The sequence below is a fragment of the Limulus polyphemus genome, unplaced genomic scaffold (genome assembly GCF_000517525.1).
Source record: "Limulus polyphemus unplaced genomic scaffold, Limulus_polyphemus-2.1.2 Scaffold371, whole genome shotgun sequence".
Classification (NCBI taxonomy): domain Eukaryota; kingdom Metazoa; phylum Arthropoda; class Merostomata; order Xiphosura; family Limulidae; genus Limulus; species Limulus polyphemus.
In genome coordinates this window covers 61867-69405 of record NW_013665981.1, presented here as the reverse complement: position 1 = coordinate 69405, position 7539 = coordinate 61867, and the positions used below count along the sequence as shown (strand labels likewise).

Genomic DNA, 7539 nt, shown 5'->3' with positions numbered 1-7539 from the left:
TATCTTATCGTGGGTTCACGATGAGTGAGTTAATTACGAGTTAGTGTAGGTACGATTCGCTTAACGGGAAGCTAGCTAGCTTTGTCCTCCACTATTTATCAGCCACACACGCCGATATTCTTCTACCGGTGACGTTAGGTAATGTTTTCGTAAAAATACTAATGTCCGATGATAATCCACTGAAGTTAAACGATTTGTAATGTTCGAACTTTGTAAAGGTTCCTGGTCAAATATCTAAAGTTTTCCGATTGGTAAGCGTTATAACAATCACAGTTATAGCTTCCGAAGTTTTATAGCACACTGATTATAGCGAACTAATAATAGATACTCTCTTTTTCGGCGCGTCGCGTTGGTTATATTTATAGGCGTGTGGAGGCGTTTTAGAAATTTCAGTTTTACGTAACAATACAAATTTAAGCGTTTAAGTACACACATATTGTTGATTCTTACTCTCGAGAATCTTCTACAACTTTGTAGAATAGGCGGGAGTTTCGCAAGACATGTTTAACTCTATAGGCTATGTATGTTTCTAAATATAGATTTAATCTAAACAAACGTTGATATTAAAATAAATGTATAATAACAAATTCCTTACACGTATTCAACACAATCCATACATAGATTATTTATCGCAATAACTATTCCAACTCATACCAATTTCTACTAGTATCTGTGTCGTACCTTGGAATGGGCTTGCACCACCCCAGAGAGTGAAAACGAACACAGGCCCACCAAAAAGAAGCTTTTGTGAGATAGCCATTGTAACATATACTTAAACAAAAGGATGATAATCTCATGTTTACGATTGTTTGACATGCGGTTTACAGAGATTTCATAACTACATGCAGAGCACTGAAACGAACATATAATTATGGAAGGATGAAATTAACAGGTGTTTCAACAGTGATACTTGTACAAGCTGGTAAGAAATGGGGGTTCTCAGCCTTGAAAGTGCAGTATTACAGAGTTCTTGCTGCTGTTTTTGTCCTGTGTGAACTTATTTGGAAAGGCTTCTTCTACACCAGCAACCAGTAAGAAGTCACAACGAAAACATTAGCCAAACAGTTTGATATCAGACGAACACATACTTTTGAATGAATATTTTGTTTTGTTTATTCGCTTGTGTCATATGTCCTCCTTTGCTGTTTGTTTTAGTTATAAGTCTCTGCATAACATTTCCGGAACAAACTTGTCCAACTAGAAACAGTTCGTATGTTGAAAGGTGACACTATTGATGAGGACGTATGTGAAATACAACTCCTTTATCCAAGTGGCTGAGTCCCACCCTTCAATAACTTTTAAGTGGGCTCTCTGATCTCAGAAGATGCAATTTCTTTAGAAAAAAATAAAACACCTTAGCTATCTCTTAGAAATCACATATTGTACTCAACTTTGAGAAATGCCTTCTATGTCTAAATTAATCACTCCAGAACAGACTTGACAGACGGTTTATGAACCTCTCAAGGGAGTGGGAGTAACTGTTTTAAATTGCCCTCGCTCATGTCTCAAATCTTATTTCACATTATCATTCATTATCCAGTTATTGGCCCGGCATGGCCAGGTGGTTAGGGAGCTCAACTTGTAATCTGAGGGTCGCGGGTTCAAATCCCTGTCCCACCAAACATGCTCGCCCTTTCAGCTGTGGGGGCGTTATAATGTGACGGTCAATCCCACTATTCTTTGGTAAAAGAGTAGCCCAAAAGTTGGCGGTGGGTGGTGATGACTAGCTGCCTTCCCTCTAGTCTTACACCCCTAAATTAGGGACGGCTAGAGCAGATAGCCCTCGTGTAGCTTTGCGCGAAATCCATAACAAACAAACAAACATATCCAGTTATTACACGTGATATGTGCATATAACTTAGCATTAATGTTCTATTTGTTTTCCTGTTGTGGAGAAAGCTTGAAAGAGATCTAATCTGTACCTGACTTTTTTAGGTTCAGTAAGATCTGGTTATAGCCTGACTTTAACCTTGAAAACTTCATCAACCTCAAATTCAACATTAAAGAGGTTTAATAATACTTTATAAGGATGCCTTACATTTCCTAATGCAATGCCGTGTTGCATATTTGGTTCATAGTGAACTTCCGGCTATTAAAAGCTCAATGCTTTTAGAATTGTTTGATAACTTGAAGAAAATGTCACAGTCTTTTCCAAGAAAAGTTTTCATATAGCGAGATTGTTAAAGAACGTGGAACTTAAGGAAGTCTTCTATACTCTCACAGCTGAGCGTTTTGGACGTCAGTGGACTATGAAACCGTACCTTAAAACAATGCCCTCATAAACCAAAAAAGAATTAACCAATTCATAAATCTACAGCAACGAAACTGGGTATATCTTCTAGTGCCGTTAACAATATAATTAACAATACTTGTGAGTTGATGAATGCTTCCTAGCTAAAGTTTTAAACTTCCAGCTTCATCTCATAACTAATGTCCGTATTCACGAGAAATATTATTGGAGAAATCCAATTTGATGATGTATCTGTCAAGCCCCCAGATTCAGCTCCAATGGGCTTTCGTGCCTTTCGTCTATTTGAAAGTCGATGTTCACATATAGTGGAGAGTCTAAGGGAAATTTGTCAACATGTATGGTCATACACTGGCCTCGCTGTACTTCGCAGAGGCTTGTTAGAGTGCCTAGTAATATTGAGTAATCATGGCCATGACACTGAGCATAGTCAGTTAAGTGGTTTCAGGGTCAGTATAAAAAAAAAGACTAAAGAGGCATGTAAGCTCCGAGTATAGTCCTCTCATGTGTATGCTTTGAGTTTGTATTTTTATTACATTTTCCTTTGGTGATATTGATGACGTTTAGTGAACTTTGACGATGTTAATTCACAAAAATTCACTCTTCACGTGGTTTGGTCAACACATACGATTATGACCTCATACCATTGTATCATGTTATACATGCTTTGTTAAAAGTATTTGTAAACATATAACCCATATTATTACTTTGCTTACACTGTAAATTTAAAAAAATTAAAAGAGATAGTGTGAATTATGGTTAAGATTTTCGTACCTGTAATAGCGATCTTATTTCGAAGTGGGCAAATGTTGACTCAGTGGCCATAAGTATATGTGTTGAAGGAGGATAGCTATCCCCAACGTTCTTCTCTAATAAATAGCTATAGTTTATGACGAGTTGCATATTGTCTTATGTAATAAGATTATATTGTCTTATGAGGTGAAATGTTTGCACATATTTAGAGAACAGGCGGTATTTGAATCCCGAAGTGAGACAAAAAAAAAAGTCTTAAAATAGCGACACCAGACCAAGTGAAAGTTCGTAAAGAAGTAGTGATCATTTGAAATGGTGGACTTTTAGTGTCATAAAATATGTAAAGCAGATTTATGTGTCAATATATTTATTTTTTTCTCTTAACAAAACCAAAAATGTTTTATTATCACTCAGGAAATATATATACACGTACACACTTTCTTGGGTTTTGTCCTTTTGTGGTAATTATTTTATTTGAACTTCAATCTTGAAATTTTATTTTTAACTGCAACTTTACTACTGGAAGTTTTACCTCTAATTCCGTATCATTACTATACTCATCAGGAGACTGCAACTGATAGAGTTCTAAAAAAATTGGTAATATCCCCTAGATTAACTTAATTACAATGGGAAAGGCATTTATAAGTGTATATGTATTTAAATAAAATGAAACTTATTGCTGGGTAAGTTCTTATTTTGCTAATATAAAACTATCTGTTTAATATAATGAAAAATATGACTTATTCTTTTTCTTCTTCTTTTGGTTACCTAGATTACAGGACAAGGTACATGCTCTACATATCAGTTGAGCTTCTAAACTGCTGACCTCCATCACTTCAATAGTCCTACACCTGACTTCTACGTAAGTATAGCAGTTCATTCATTGGTTCTTGTTATAATAAAAAACAAACTGCTGGGTTCAACAAGATTGTGGTTATAATAAACAATTTATGTCTTGAATTGTTTAGCTTGAAAAGCTGTGATACGATTCTTAAAAAACAAACAACCATAATTATCACCTACGTATTTCATGCCATGTAGCTTATGCATAATTTGTTGTGATCTAGACCTTTGGCGTGTTTTAATTTAAACCGAGTTAGCCGATCCCTGGGAAGACATGCTACTTGTTCTTCAGTTTATTTTATAGATGTTTGCATGGCTTTTATCTCTGTTATCGCGTGTCCTTTGATCTGTATTATTGCGTGAATTTTTATCTTTATTATTGCGTGGACTTTGATCTATTTTATTGCGTGGACCTTGATCTGTTTTATTGCACGGCCTTTGACCTGTATTATTGAGTGGCCTTTAATTAGTATTATTCTGAAACTTGTATGATATCCAAGTACGATATATTTTACTTTACCGTAACACATATTTCGACTTTGCAAATTTTAAATATTTTGTCTAGAGTTATAAATCAGAACATTCTAAATTCGGTCGAGGTTATGTGCCAGTTTAGCCCTGGTATTAATTTATGTAGCAGGGTCCGTTCGTAGAAAATATTCAACATTTTATGGGATAATTGCATCGTGTTCTGCTTTACCGTGTATTCATGGAACTACTTTACGGCTTTCACATGAAACGAAAATATTTCAAAATACTCCTGATCCAATTTTCTGACTGCTTCAGAGAAAAGGTGTAATGTAGAAGCGGTTTTAACACTTTTCAGCGATAGCCGTTCCTGTTTTTAGAGAGTCAAGACTTCTTGTAGAAATCCTGCCCTTGTGCTTAATCGTCATGAAGCTTAACCTGCTGATTGTGTGCTCTAGTATCATCAGAACTGATAATAGTCTTCAAATGTTCCTAATTAGTTTATCTCTTTGTCTTCAATTAATGAAGTGATTTTTTTCCGACTTCGCGCCTTGTCTTATCTTTTCCATTCCATCTGCACCAAATCACTTTACCTATCCTTTTATTTATTAGGTCCACGGATCTCCTGAATGAAAATATTAGGTAACTATGTGCTTGGTTTGTTCTTGGAATACATTCATTAACACATGTTGTTGGCATTTACCGTTACATTTAGTCGAACTTTGTCCAAAAGAAAAAACAATTTAGGAAATTTTGTTAAGAGAATTATGAGTTATTATTTTTAGAACCCTTTACGTACATTCATCAGTTGATTTGTAAGTGATATTAAACTCCTACCAGAAGCCACCCCCTTCTAATAGTATACTTTTGGAGACATTTTTAGAATTCTCTAACACTAAAACCAAAACGACTGGTTTGTGGGTGATATTCATCTTTTCTAGTAGACGTGTTAAAATTGTATGAGATCAGTTTTTGAAATTATATCTTTTTTTTATTAAATACGAAATAACATAACAATAAAAAATATTTACTTATAGTTTGGTGGGTCGAAAAAAGAATATTAAGCTACAAATAAAGAGAATTATAAGTCATTTCGAAAGACAGACCTCTGTTTGTTATATTTCTCGTAAAACTACTCGAATGATATCTGCGCTAGCCGTTCCTAATAGAGGTAAACACCAGTCACCACCAACCCTGGAGCTGTTCTTCAACAACGATTTGGATTTACCATCACTTCATAATGCCCCCACGGCTGAAAGGACGAGCATATCGGTGAAGAGGAGATTGTTTTTATTATCTGAACAGTTACTGCAATGTTTATAAACTGTAAAATCGTACAAGAAAATGATTTTAATTGAATGATCTAATGTAATTCAAAACTCGAAATTATCAAAAATCCAAATAATATTCTTTCAAATGTTCGTACTCTTTGTGGCTGTTTCTAAATTATACGCGTTAGATTTTGGTTCTAAGAAAAGAAACATATTACATTTTTATATCCACAGTAAGACAAAATTTAAATATCTAAAGAAATTGAAACAAAAAGATATACAAAACATACAGTTATTAAGAATTTTCTGTTTACTCAGCTTAACACAATCAAGTTTTCACCCTGAAATCAATCAATACTTATAAGAGGATCAAATCACTGTTTATAAAAAAACAAAATCTTAGTCTATAAGATTAAATCATCATTTACAATATAAAAATGTTTATTTATGAGTAGATCAAAGCGTCAAATATAAGAAGATAAGATCAATATTTATAGTATGATTGTTTTATTTTATCTTTTAACTTCGTAAAGAGTTTTTATGTTATAATGCCAAGCAGCGTTTGTATACAACGAACTGTTGTCAACCGGACTTATAACTAATCCTGAAATCTGACGGCACTGAAAACGACGACAGTTTTGTTGGCCTAAGCATACCAACCAACCACACCCCGCATTTACTGTGGAAAACACTCATGTGACTAAGAGTTAAAATGTGACCTGGCTTTGAAATCTGTTCAAGCACTTAAGCCTAAAGAGAAACAGACAGAGAAAAAAAAATATTTCATATTATCCTACGGATGCATTAATTACTATTAAGTGACGCTTTCGTATTAACATGCTAGCATCTTTACGTAATCTGTCTTAAAGCAGTTTAAGCCATAAAGATTTTTATGTTTGATTTTATATACTCTAAATGAAATTTGTTGATAAAGAACAAGTTAAAACAAATTAATTTTATGTACAACGACCCATGAGTTACTGTGCATAAAAGCTTTGACAGCAACATAACTTTTACCCATACATACAGTGACATGCTAATAAAACGTGATCTTTAATGGTTATTAGTAATTCATTTGTAATTCCACACGGGAGCGCTACACTGTTTGAAAAATAAAAGGCCGCGTTATCCTTAGTATTTATAGATAAATGCTTTTTGCTCTTGTTAAGCGCATAGCTACACAATGGGCTATCTGTACTTTGCCCACCGCGGGTGTTGAAAACCGATTTTCAGCGTTATAAGCCCTCAGACTTACTACTGAGCCATAAGAGATAATAATAAATGCAAAGGAAGAACATAATTCCTTCAGACATGATGATAAACAACGTTAAAAAAGGAGGGCTAGGTTCTTCTTTTATTTCTTTATTAAAAACATATATACTTTCAGCTGAAATGACAGTCTCAGCAGTTAATGTACGTATAGTGTAATTACGTTTATTGCACTTTTAATATTTTTAGGGCTAATCTAAGAACCCTGAAGCTGACTTTGTAAAATGTTTTTCTTGGACATTTTAAACTAGAAGTCTAGCGGAATGAACCATGTAAGTGTAAATGAGACGTCCCCCAGTAGGTCAGCGGTAAGTTTACAGACTTGCGAACCTAAAATCCAGAGTTCGATTCCCCGTGGTGAACTGATAGAGCGAACTGTGTAGCTTTTTGTAAATAAGCTAGAGTTTAATTTTTTTGTGATGTTTCAGTGCAACTCTCTTGGAGATTTCAGTAGACTTGAAGAGAATTGTAAAGGCTGCTGGGATATAAATCTTGATTCAAAAAGCAGATGTTGTTTTTTCATAAGTATCCCGCTCGCTTACGTCACAGACGCAGCCCTTTCCTTCTTCTAGCTCTATATTTTCTTTCTACCTCCCTAAAAAAATCAAATGTTTTATTACCAATAGAAATGTAAGTATATATATAAAACATTGCATGATAACGATTTGTAAAAAGTGATATATATAT

At 34.4% G+C, this 7539-nt stretch overlaps 1 protein-coding gene across 3 annotated transcripts in view; it reads left to right on the top strand.

The window, feature by feature from the left end:
- Positions 1 to 7539, top strand: part of LOC106457768 (neuroglian-like) — a 97792-nt gene that overhangs the window by 31099 nt on the left and 59154 nt on the right. For all 3 annotated transcript variants that reach the window (XM_013917212.2, XM_022383781.1, XM_022383782.1), the window contains exon 2: positions 3774 to 3863. The gene's annotated coding sequence lies outside the window, so the exon portion shown is untranslated. The remainder of the gene's footprint in view (positions 1 to 3773; positions 3864 to 7539) is intronic.